Source organism: Oryx dammah, unplaced genomic scaffold (genome assembly GCF_014754425.2).
Source record: "Oryx dammah isolate SB20612 unplaced genomic scaffold, SCBI_Odam_1.1 HiC_scaffold_26, whole genome shotgun sequence".
Classification (NCBI taxonomy): Eukaryota; Metazoa; Chordata; class Mammalia; order Artiodactyla; family Bovidae; genus Oryx; species Oryx dammah.
This window is the reverse complement of record NW_024070210.1, coordinates 58,139,403-58,151,463: the sequence shown is the minus strand read 5'-3', so window position 1 is coordinate 58,151,463 and position 12,061 is coordinate 58,139,403. Positions and strand designations below refer to the sequence as shown.

The following is a 12,061-nucleotide window of genomic DNA, read 5'->3' as shown; positions in this document are numbered from 1 at the left end:
TATCCTTCTGTGTGAAAGTCACTTTCCCTTTCTAGGCTGAGAGGGCAGGATCACTTGTAGTTTTGATTGAATTGGTTGGAGTGGAACATTTGTGACAGCCTCCTGCAACCCACCCCATGCAGGAGGCCCTGCTAACATATAGCAGGGTTCATGAGCTCAGCTGCCCACAGGGTTCAAGTAGGTGATATTCCCAGGTGGTGCTAGTAGTAAAGAACCTGTTTGCCAATGATCCCTGGGTGGGAAGATCCCCTGGAGGAGGAAATGGCAACCCACTCCAGTATTCTTGCCTGGAGAGTCCCATGGACAGAGGAGCCTGGTTGACTACAGTCCATAGGGTCCCAAAGAGTCCGATACATGACTGAAATGAATTAACACGCATGCAGGTAATATTCAAAAGTGAAGTAGGTTAAGTGGTGGAAGCTTAGGGATTGGTATGGGCTGTGGAGACTGGAGAGCTAGTGTTCCATGTAATGGGGATGGATTTTACTCAACTCTAGTTCATTGTTGCTGCTGCTGCTGCTGCTAAGTCGCTTCAGTCGTGTCCAACTCTGTGCGACCCCATAAACGGCAGCCCACCAGGCTCCCCCATCCCTGGGATTCTCCAGGCAAGAACACTGGGGTGGGTTGCCATTTCTGTCTCCAATGCATGAAAGTGGAAAGTGAAAGTGAAGTCGCTCAGTCGTGTCCGACTCTTAGTGACCCCATGGACTGCAGCCTACCAGGCTCCTCCGTCCATGGGATTTTCCAGGCAAGAGTACTGGAGTTCATTGTTACCATTTAGAAATGTGGGCCGGGTTTTGGTAGACTCTCCACTTTGTTTAAGAGAAAACAGAAATTATACATTTCAATGTAAAATCTTTCAACTTAATGTTGACAGCTAATACAAATTTGTTTTAAAACATTCCAAATGTTGGTAGAAGAAAAAAGTCCTTTGGCCCATTGGTTACCAGTTTGAGACTTCCAGACCCTTACAATGAGATTTAGTGAGTGGTATTAAATTGTGTAAACTTTTGCATTATAAATAAAACACAGAGAAAGACCACCCATGTTTTTATACAAATCATATGCATCCTTTAATCTTTACCTATTCACTTGTTTCCTAAAGCTCTTCACAGCACTCTGACATCATACATCTGTACTGTCTGCACTGCACAGTTCATGCTTGATGCTAGGCATTCTTTCATTGTTTCTGATTTTACATGTGCAGACTTAATTTTCTCATTTAAACTTCATTGTAAACACTTTCAGGGCAAAAATCACATCTAATACTTCTTTTGTGCCAACCTCAAAGCTCAATAAATGTTTGCAGCTGATACTTTTTTCATTAAGGGAAAAAGAGAATAGTCTTTGCTGACACACAATACTAGAAACGAGCTTAGTGTCTTGAAGTTCCTGAATTTCTAGCCTAGGCAGGCTAACATGTTCAAATCTGTGGGCACCTTGCCCTGCTGAGCTGAGAAGCACTGACTTGCCATAAGTTTTTTAAAAGAAAGCGCTTTGTAAAATAGGTGTGAATTCACCATGGCTCTTCTAGAATAATAGTATTGTAGGATGTATTTAGTCCAATGGAGGTGACCCCATCTTTTACAAATGCGACTTTAAGTGTGAAATTTTCTGAGCCAGCTCTTATCTGTAGGAAGCCTCTCAGTTTAGGCAGTCAGAGAATGGTAGGCTCAATTAAAGAAGGTCAAACTGATATTTCATCTTCACAAGTCAGAACTCTGGGCCATTTTAGATTGACATTGCGGAGCAGAGGCATGAGCTGTAATCAGCCTTAATCCAGAAATGGGTGTGGTGGGGGGAGAAGTGGAGCTAGCATTGAACTCCCGAAATGACTGACAACTTCCTTTGTATCCACATGGAAGTGGGATGGGGTGGCTGAGATACAGCACGTACTGCAAGCCACTTTTTGCAGTGTTCTAGACATCAAAGTTATCTCTATACTGCCAAGAGCAGGCTACAAAGCCAGATCAGGTACACATGTGTGCCAGGAGGCCTGTGAATGTATCTGAGAGTGAGCCTGGCATTTGGTTTGAATTGACCAAAACTGTCTAAAAGGGAAGAACTTGGAAGAAGTGTAGATCCCCTGTGGATCCCTAAGTTCCTTGAATTTGATATGATGGGGATTACAAAGGAAAAGGTGAAGAGACCAACTCTGATGAGAACTGACTCCCTGGCCAAAAAAGAAATGGTATTCTCTCCCTTACTTGTAAATAATGATAAAATACTTTAAAAGTGCTTTTACTAAAAAATCCCAGCCTCCATTTTCCTTAGACTCACAAGCACCATGCACATGTACCTCTCAGACATTTCTTTGCAGTTCTTATTATTTATCCATATTATTTGGTAATCTAGAAAAAGAAATAAACCATCAAATAAATAGATCATATCATTGCACTAGGAAGCAGGTTTGGGGATGCAAAAAAAATTGTAATACTTTGTTTACTAAAATAAGCACCTCCAGTTGGACAAACAATACTTAAGTCAAAATAAACATTAATTAATGTTTTTCAGAATGTTAGTTGTAACTTTGATATTGTCACTTTCTATTCAGTAAAATTTATTGCTAAATCATCAAATGTCCTTTTGTGCTAGTCACTATGTTGATCCAGTTGCGTCTTCTTCATCTGCAAACTTAAGTTGCTAATAAAAAGCGAGGTAGAAAATATAACTCATTTATCCTTGGGATAATCTCGTTTACTCAGTCCAAAGTGAATGTTAATTATAATGATAGAGTAATTTATATTCCTCTCTTGATTGCCTCTTATCCTTCTCTCAACAGCCTTTCCATCCATTTCTTTTCTCATGAAGCTTCTTCTGGTTGGAAACGTTAAATTTCATCAGGTAAGAAGTACTAAGTGTGAACCTGTAACATATTTCAAAAGAACTCAGGTTTAGGAAATCCAGTGATGGTGTCAGCCTTGGACAAATATCAAGAATGTAAACTGGGAAAGATCCACCAGGACCCCCAGTCATTTTAGAGCAGTGGTTCTGAAGTGTGGTCTCCAGATCCACATTCAGCATCAGCAGCACTGGGAAACTTGTTAGGTGTGCAAACTCTCAGGCCCTTTCTTGCGCTTTTAACAAACCCGCGAGGTGATTCTGATGTACACGTGAGTTTGAGAACCACTGTCCAAGACAGGCTTCATGGACCAAAGGAACAGAAATCCTCTGGATTGATGGAATTTGATAGATTTGATATCTCTTCTTCCTTTCTTTCCTCCTTTGTCTTTTCCTCTTCCCTGCAGGTTTATCCATTCCTCATTTAGCAAGCAAAATTGGCTTCACAGACTCATACTTCATTACAAACACACCGTCTTTATGACAATGTAAGTGCTATCTAATATGGAACTCCATCAAAACTAAGAATTCAGTAGACGTTATCAACTAATTAACTGATGTAAACCCTTGTTTAGCTTTGAGAAGGAAAGCTTCTGTAAGTTACAGAAGGCACAGTTATAAACAGGTGCCTGTCTTCTAAGCTGGTTGCCTTTAATACTTGGTATCCATGAGACATGCCGTCTATAAGGGAAGTTGTTATTTTTATGTGGGCTGAAAGCTTTGAATTGTTACCTCAAGAGTCATTTGCAAAGGATTGTGTTTTCAAAAGGAGCTCATGTTTCCTTGTATTTAAAATATGTTTGAGGTCTATACACTATCCATTATCTCCAATTCCAGTGGCCAGTCTAGATAGCTCTCCAGCAGCCATTTCATGTCCAGCCTTACTATAATTTGGTGTAACCCTGGGAATACTTGAGCCACCTGGTGGCTCAGATGGTAAAGCATCTGCTTATAATGCAGGTGACCTGGGTTCGATCCCTGGGTTGGGAAGATCCCCTGGAGAAGGGAATGGTAACCCACTCCAATATTCATGCCTGGAGAATTCCATGGTCACAGAAGCCTGGCAGGCTACAGTCCATGGGGTCACAAAGAGTCAGATATGACTGAGCCACTAGTTAACGTGTAACTGACAATACTTATGAATTATCTGCTAAATCTAAAATGAACGTGCATGAGGATGCTGTCATTCTGAAATAACTGCTAAATGCAGTTTATATATAATACCTTTATAATATAATACCTACAATACCTTTGCTGGAGATACCCCTCATTTGCAAATATATATGTGATTTATTCTCTATGCCATGCATATTTCTTTAGCAAGTAGGCAGCAGAGTCTCTAAAACTCAGTTCCCTCATTTGTAAAATGGAAATAATATAATCTACTTGTTAGTATTGTAAGAAATAATGGAGGTAATTCAGGAGCACTTAGCACAGTGCCTGACTCAATAAATATTTAGCCATGATTAAAGATCATTTTATTAACAGAATTATAATTCAAAATTTTCACATAAAAAATGTCACTTTAGACTTCATCCTATTAAAAACAAGCACATCAGGGAGAGATAAAGTGTATCTCCCTTGCATGATTCTACCACAAGTACATTGTATTTTCCATGCAGATTTGTTGTTGTTATTGTCAGCTCTTTGCTTTCTGTTCCTCTAGTCCCTTGGCCAGTGCTGGGATTCTAGCATGGCACCAGGTAGAATTAAGGACATGAGTTAAGTGTGGAAATCATCATTCATAGCCCACCTGTATGGCTAGGAGATCATGGAATAGTGCCTGATATTAGTTTTGCCCTTTGGAGCAGAATACAAAAGTTCACGTGCAGGCAGCAAAAGGTCAAAGGACCTAAAGAGCACCTTGAAAGGTGATTTACCTCCCAGCCTCTATTCAACTTACAAAGCAAAGCATGTATCCAATTTTTAAGGATTTCTGGAGAAGAGAATTTCCCTAACCTTTCATTAAATGCTAATAGAAATAGATAAAAGTTATATATGATTATGAAATATCATAATGAAATCATTATGAAATCTCATTTTGGCATAAGTTTAAATATTTCTTAGAGAGACTATAGGATATGCTAGCAAGATCCAGTTCCATCTATGAGAAATAGATGGCTTTGGCAACAGAAAGGATGCAGAGATAGGAGAGGAGATTCTTAGAAGAGAGGTTATATAAAGCATTAAGCTTATATACATGTCCAATAAACAAGAGATTTCTGAGTTTGAATTAGTGACATGGAGAAATGAGAAACATCTGGAATTGGTACTTATTTTTCTGGTCAGAAGCACGGTTTTGAGGTCCTTTGTTGAACTGTTGACTTAGTAAAGACTTATTAAAAACAAATGCCTAAGGTGACTGAGAAGAGAATGTAGTTGAATTTGGAACACAAAGTCCTTAAAGGGAAGGCTTTCATTTTAAAGAGTTTTTACTTTCCATCAACTCAGCTTAATGCTGTCTCCTCAAAGGAGTCCTTTTGTTCCATTTCAATACACACTTGAAGAGTCAAAGGCTTACAGACCATTTTAATTTAATAGCAAATTTTTGAAGAGAGAAAGGGGACTCCTTTTCTTCATATGCTTAAGTTATATGATTTGTCCTTAACCAATCCCCTCCCTTCCACATGCACACAAATAATTGTCTAAGGAAAAGGGGATTTACTAGATGCTAGCCCTTATTTTATTATAGGCACAGCTGGGATTTACAGTTGAGATTGTTTCCCTCTTTGGTTTCTGAAGATTAGTTCTGTGGACAGATTAGTTCTGAGCCTTCTAGCCAGGACAGACCAAGGAGCACAGCAATGGGTTATGGGTTAACCCCCCTGGGTTCCCAGTTGACATTCTCACGTACCCTTGCTGGGCCTGGAACTAGTCACTCGCTATAAGAAAAGCAGGTGTTCCAGGCCAATGAGGTGATCTTGTGTTGATATTTAGAGGGGGCCACCTCTAAGAATTATTTCCTGCTGATGCCCTGCCGTGCCTTTTATCACCCCTTCTGTTCGTATGAAGTGAGGGAGAGAGTGGGAGGAGGTAAGGTGAAAAGGGAAAGAGGAAATGTTTTGAGGTGACATAGATATTCCAGGAATACTCTCCTTCCTCATTGATTTGCTACTCTCCTCAAATACTTCACAAAAAAAGGAAATGTCGGAAGGAGCCAGATCTCAGTGAGGCCGTGCGATGGAACTGTACATTTGGCATCACAAACTGGGATAACGAAATTCTGGTAGTGTGCTAAATTCCCAGCATGCTGCTGCTGAGCAAACCTCGTGCTGGTCTTTGTATTCAAGTTACAGTAATAAAGACGGTCCCCATGTCTCCTGTTTTTTATACTCAAGTTATTAAATTCAGCAGTATGGAGCCCTTAATTTACAGGAGGCAAGGCGGAGGGCAGATGACCACTTACCAAGACCATCATTCTCATAAAAGAATCAAAGAATTGTCATATGTGGATCAGACCACAGGCCTGGCTGTTGCTCTAGCTAAGTAGCCTGATTCTAAAATGACTACCCGGGACAGTTGGTTGGGAGATAGGGGAAGATAAGTTTGCTTTCTATGAGGCACTCCCAGAACCCCACAATACTTAGTTATTGTTAAATTCATATTCCCTTCAACTTATTTTTTTCTAATGGGAAAATCTCTTGTTCCAATGGGTAGCAGAATTACTACCCACTGTGTGATCTCATGATTTTTTCATTTATGCAAAAGCTACCTTTGACTAATCTTTGGGGAAGGTCCATGCTGTGTTCACCCTGCCCTGTTCTTTATAGTTTTGTAAACATCAATCTTCTATGCCTTCAACCTTCACTTTTCAGACTGAAAGGTGCAACAAGCTCTTCTTCACCACAGCAACTATGTAGTTCCCACTTCTGGACCTGCTCTGGAGTTTATTGCCTGAAGTATTCCAAGCATAGAACAGAGTATATGCAGAAGTAAAATATAAATATTCACAGAGCCTTTAAAAATACCCTAGAAAAAAAGGTCTCTCTTTTTAGATCTATACGCATTTTGTATTACTAAAATAAAATGTAAACCTATTCTTTTATGTAAGACCAATTTGGACTTTTTCATCATGGTACAGTGCATATAAAAATAACTTCTTTATGCCTAGAGAAATAACGCCCCATCAGTGACCCAAAATGGCTACCAGGAACAGGTTTATGAGTCCTATTTCATTGCTGAGAATTGTTAAAATTGTAATTTTAAGATGATTTATTATTTTAATTTTAAAATAAGGCTTACATTTTAATTTTAGTGTCCAGAGACAGTCTAAAAATTTGGAGGAAAAGAATTAAAGCCAATATGTGATTCTACCTTACCTAATGAGATAATTTTTTGAAAGACAGGCTGTGACTATCAAGATGGCTTTATCTGCACTCCTTGAGCATCAGGACTTTTTTGCATTACCTCGGTTGGGGTGGCTTTCACTCCGCCCACCCCCCCAGGTGCTCCCTAGCAGAAGGGAGTGGAATTTCGCGTCCGCTTCCGGGGCCTCCTGAGGTGAGGACTTACAGGGCACCTACCAAACTGTTCCCACGTTTACCAGATTTACAGAACTTACAAGATTTTACAGAACTTTAGGTCACAAAAATGTTTTCTTTGGGAAACGCTAAGGTATTTGCTTTCCTTCTTCAACACAATGGCAGGGATACAGAGTTTCTCATGATTTTTTAATAGGATACAGCTGCCCAAACTGCAGTGCCTTCTGCTAGGACTCTGCCTCATATTTCATTTGCAGATGCCAAGAACTAACTAACTCTCCATCTCTCTCTCTCTCTCTCTTTATCATACCCAGCGAAAGCTCAGGAACATGAATGTATCTTTGTGAACATGGACCTATCAGTATGTATTCTCAGAATTTCAGGCTGTTTGGTCTGGTCCGCTCCCACATTCTGTAAGAAAGTAGATGTCCACTGGAGACCTCTGTCAGCTCCGGGCAGCTGGCAGCAAGTGGGTGTAGTCAGGAGCCAGAGCAAGTCCAGCTTGAGCCCTGTGGTCAGCAGTGGGGAGAGGAGTAGCCCACAGACTGGAGACCAAGGGGAGTCAGAACGAGCCAAGGGTCCGAGCAAGCCTCGCACCCAAGACCCAGGAGAATGGTCCATAGGAAGAGTATCCAAGATGGGGGCCCACAGAGTCTGCAGGAACCAGAGGGACAAAGCAGGAAGAAGCACAAAGCACGCTTACACGCCAACACTAAAGAAGGCATTCTAATCGTTTCCTGCTTCAGGATTTCTCCTCCTTCCTGTAGTGTGGACAGAAAACCCAGTATAGGCGAGCATGGGGTGCCAGGATGGGGTTCAGAGGCACCAGATGCGTCTCCTAGTGACATCATGACAACGCAGGGAAAGAGGTCTTTAAAATCAGGACCAGAACATTAACATAGTTTGCCAAGGGAATTCATGTCAACTGAAAATTCCTCTGTCTTCTAGCCTCACACTTGCCTATCTCATCTCTGTTTTTGATGTAGAAAGAGTTCAAAAATTTTTTGATACTATAAAATTCAATATATGACTTCCTTCTGTGACAGAGGTTTTGTGGTCTCCATAAGAGTAAGCATCACCGAGAATGTCCTTCTAGCCCTAAACTCATGTCCTCCATCTTTTCTTTGACCTCAGCATGTTGTCCCTTGGCCTAGTCCTTGGGGTTTCCTCTTCCATCATGTTTAAAAACCTCCCTGTCTTCACAGTCCAGATTTGGGCACACTGTGGGCAGGAACCTCTCCAAAGCAAATTAATTACTCTGACCTTCTTGTCTGGCATGTTGTGTAAATATCGTATGGAAAATAAGGCCCGGTCCTGATTTCATCTTTCACTGGCCATATGCATGAGGCAAGTCCCTCCTTTTCCTGAGCTTCTCCTGCCTACTCCTGTAAGCTATTGTAAGAATCAAGCAAAATAATAGAAGGGGAAGGATTATAAAATTTAAAGCACCTCAGAAGGCATTCTTAGAATAAAATATAGATACTTGGCTCATATTGGGGTAGAGCCGAGCCTCCTCCAATCATTTTCTTGGCTGGTTTGTATAACCTCTGGTGAAATGATAATCATTGTCACTAAGTGGCATAGTTTTCAGCACATCCTTTGTTTCTTCTGTGGCTTTCACAGGGCAGTCCCATCTGCTGTGAACTGATACTTCTGTGAAGGGATCGGTTAGAAAGGCATGTAGTTAAAAAAAAAACTGAGGCCTCTGATTAAATGAGACACCTTAGGAGTAATTTTGGCTTCTTCAACCCAGGAAAGAATAACAACAGTGATTATTACAAAACCCAGAGTATAAACTGCCAATAGCCTAGCACTGTGGTTCTTATCCTTTGAAATTTCCATTCATCCATGTTCTGTCTCTCATAGCCACCATCATCATGAACATCAAGTTTAACTGAGGTCCTGTCAGTTTGATTACATTTTAACACACATTTTCACCCATCAAATATGTGCCAAGCCCTATGCTAAGTGTATAATGATGAGTAATTTACAGACTCTTCCTTGAGAAACTCACATACAGTTAAGCACATACATTAAAAAATCAAGGTTTACTGTGATCTTTGCTATAGGGGAGATATATTCAAGTGCTATGGGAGTAGAGAAGAAGGAGCAACTCAACTAACTGTAGGGAAAGTTGCAGAGGAGTTAATGCACCATAGCGTCAAGGTTGCATGGAAATTGTCTGGAATGAGTACAGTGCAGTAGTTGAGTACAGGGGCTGTGGGGCCAGGCCAACTGATTCAGATCCTGACTCCGCCACTTCCCAACTCTATAACTTAACTTAGGGACTTATCTTTTGATGCCTCAGTTTCTTCACCTCTACAATAGGTATGACACTAATAGAGCCTAACTGAAGGGCTCTCATGGGCAGAAATGTGGTAAGGTATAGGGAGCACTCGGAGCAGATTCTGCCATATAGTTAATTACTCAGTGAGTAATAGCCATTGTTATCGTTATTATTTGTTCTTCACTAAGTGAACAAGCAGGAAAGAGATTCCTGAAGCTCTTGGAGACTTAGTCTCTTAATTTATGAGATTTATAAGATCATTATTATCATTATTAATAACAAAGTGAACATTTATATGCCATGTCCTAGATAGTTTATACATGTAGCTTGACTTAATATAGTAAACCTGAGACTCAAAAACTTTATACTGAAATATCAATGACACCATAAAGAATATGAAGTAAATGAAAAATAGGTTCATGAAGGGTGGATGAAAGAGAATTATATAAGGAGGGATATTTACAATCGAACATGAGGGGGCAAAAGTCAAAGGGACTTTTGATTGATGGGCTTAAGCCAAATGAGATCACTTGCATGATTTTGTGTTTATTTTCATTTTCATTTTGTATTTTTTTTTGTTTCTTTCTATGTTCACTGCCTCTAAGCAGGGCGTATCCTTTATAGTCTGCTTCCCTTCTCACCTCTCATCTCATGCCCAGCCCTGAAAACATTTGTGTACTGAAGTTTGTGACATGCAGACAAGGATCTGGAACTTGAGTTTGGCAGTTGCTTACATTTGTTGAATAATGTTTTCATGCCAGGCTCTATGCTAGGTGCTTACAGACATATGACCCACATAATATCCTAAATGAGTCCCTGGGTGAGGAAACTGAGGGTAAGAGAGGTTAAGCCTTTGAAGAAGAGGACCAGAAGCATTGGCGCAGGAAAGTGCAGGACTTGTTCTGAGACTCGTTTGGCTGGAAAGGAGGATCCGTATAGGGCACTGGTATGAGTTTAGGCGGAAGCGATTGGATGACCATGAATGCTAGGCTCAGGAATCTGAATGTGGCTACAGGAAGCTAATAAATGATAGGTTTCCTTTTCTTTACAGCTTTATGAAAACTCACCCACCACAAATATATAGGCTGCCACATGGTTCACTCTGAAGTGAAAGGAGTGCCAGGAAGGCCTGAAGATGGTCAGGTCTCTTTAGAAAATGTCCCATTACAGGCAGGGATAGTCCTTCACCTCTTAAAAAAACCTAAGGGAGGTGGGACCTTGCAATAAATATTCTCAGTTGAGTTTTCTTCATATATTTATATCATTTTTTAAAACTGACCACCCAACTTCCTTCCCTGGATTCCAGTCCTTGACCTCTGATGCTTAAGCTTTGTGCTGCCGAGTGCCCTCAAAATCAAGAACACATAACCTTTGATTCTAAGAAAATCTTCATGATGTTGTTGCGAATTACCTTTCCTATCTCATCCCTCTTTACTCCCATGTTTTACCCCAACCACACTGATCCTACTGCACCAAATTTTCTGCAAAAAAAAAATCTTCATCAGACCACATACTATGCCCTAACCTCCATAATGCTTTACAGTACTTCTAGGGTATGATTTCTCACTGGGAATACAGTTTTTGTCTACATTAGACCATACGCTCTCTTACGGCAGGGACCCTGTTCTCTCCTGATTCCTGCCTATAACAAACACATGCGAGCACACAGTCAATGCTCAATAACAGTTTGTCAATGAATGAGTAAATGAGAGAATGTGTTCTAATCCCCTCGTCCTTATTCATTGTTGGACCCTGGTCTTCAACCTGCTAGGGAGCTTCCCTCTCTGTCTACCTGTCCGTAGACCCCCACCACCAACTTGGTCATGAATTTCCATGTCACTCTCCGTATTTAATGTATTCCCCACCCCATTTACAATCTGGCACATGTTCAGACTCACTACCACCAAAAACGACAAGGAAACTTGTCTTCTGTCTCCTTTCTCGTGGTCATCCTTTGCCAAAACTCATTGTTACCTGTCAGAGTTCTGTTACCCAGATACAGGTACTAGGCCTCCCAGTTCTCATTTCCCTCTGTTTTGTTTTGTTTGTTTGTTTTTTTCATTTCCCTCTTAAATCCAACAATTATGTTTCCATGGAATTGACTGGAAAAAGAGACAGGGAAAGGAACCCTAACAGCATCTTGATGTTATATGTAGTTGTTGGCAGCTCCTGGAATAGAGGGGATAGGTGTGTGTGCTTAAAGTATGTGTATGTTTGTGATATAGCTACCCACAGCTGGGAATGGTCTGGTTAAGTCTCAAGAAATGAACAGCCTGGATATATCTGCCTGCCCATTGGAAAGGGACAGGCCCTAGATGGGCAGTCCTAGCTGTAGGGGCTCAGGCATTCTACCCAGCAGACCAAACCTGATGGTCTAGTACTAGCAATAATAATTTTAGCAGCCTAATTGCCTTTGCCTCTGTATACTCCCTCTGTTCTAATCACTGTGCTA

General features: G+C 40.8%; 1 protein-coding gene across 2 annotated transcripts in view; it reads left to right on the top strand.

Annotated features, from left to right (window-relative positions):
* The window catches only part of FRMD6 (FERM domain containing 6), a 262,617-nt gene that overhangs the window by 85,641 nt on the left and 164,915 nt on the right, over positions 1-12,061 (top strand). For both annotated transcript variants that reach the window (XM_040226753.1, XM_040226751.1), the window contains exon 3: positions 2,783-2,844. The gene's annotated coding sequence lies outside the window, so the exon portion shown is untranslated. The remainder of the gene's footprint in view (positions 1-2,782; positions 2,845-12,061) is intronic.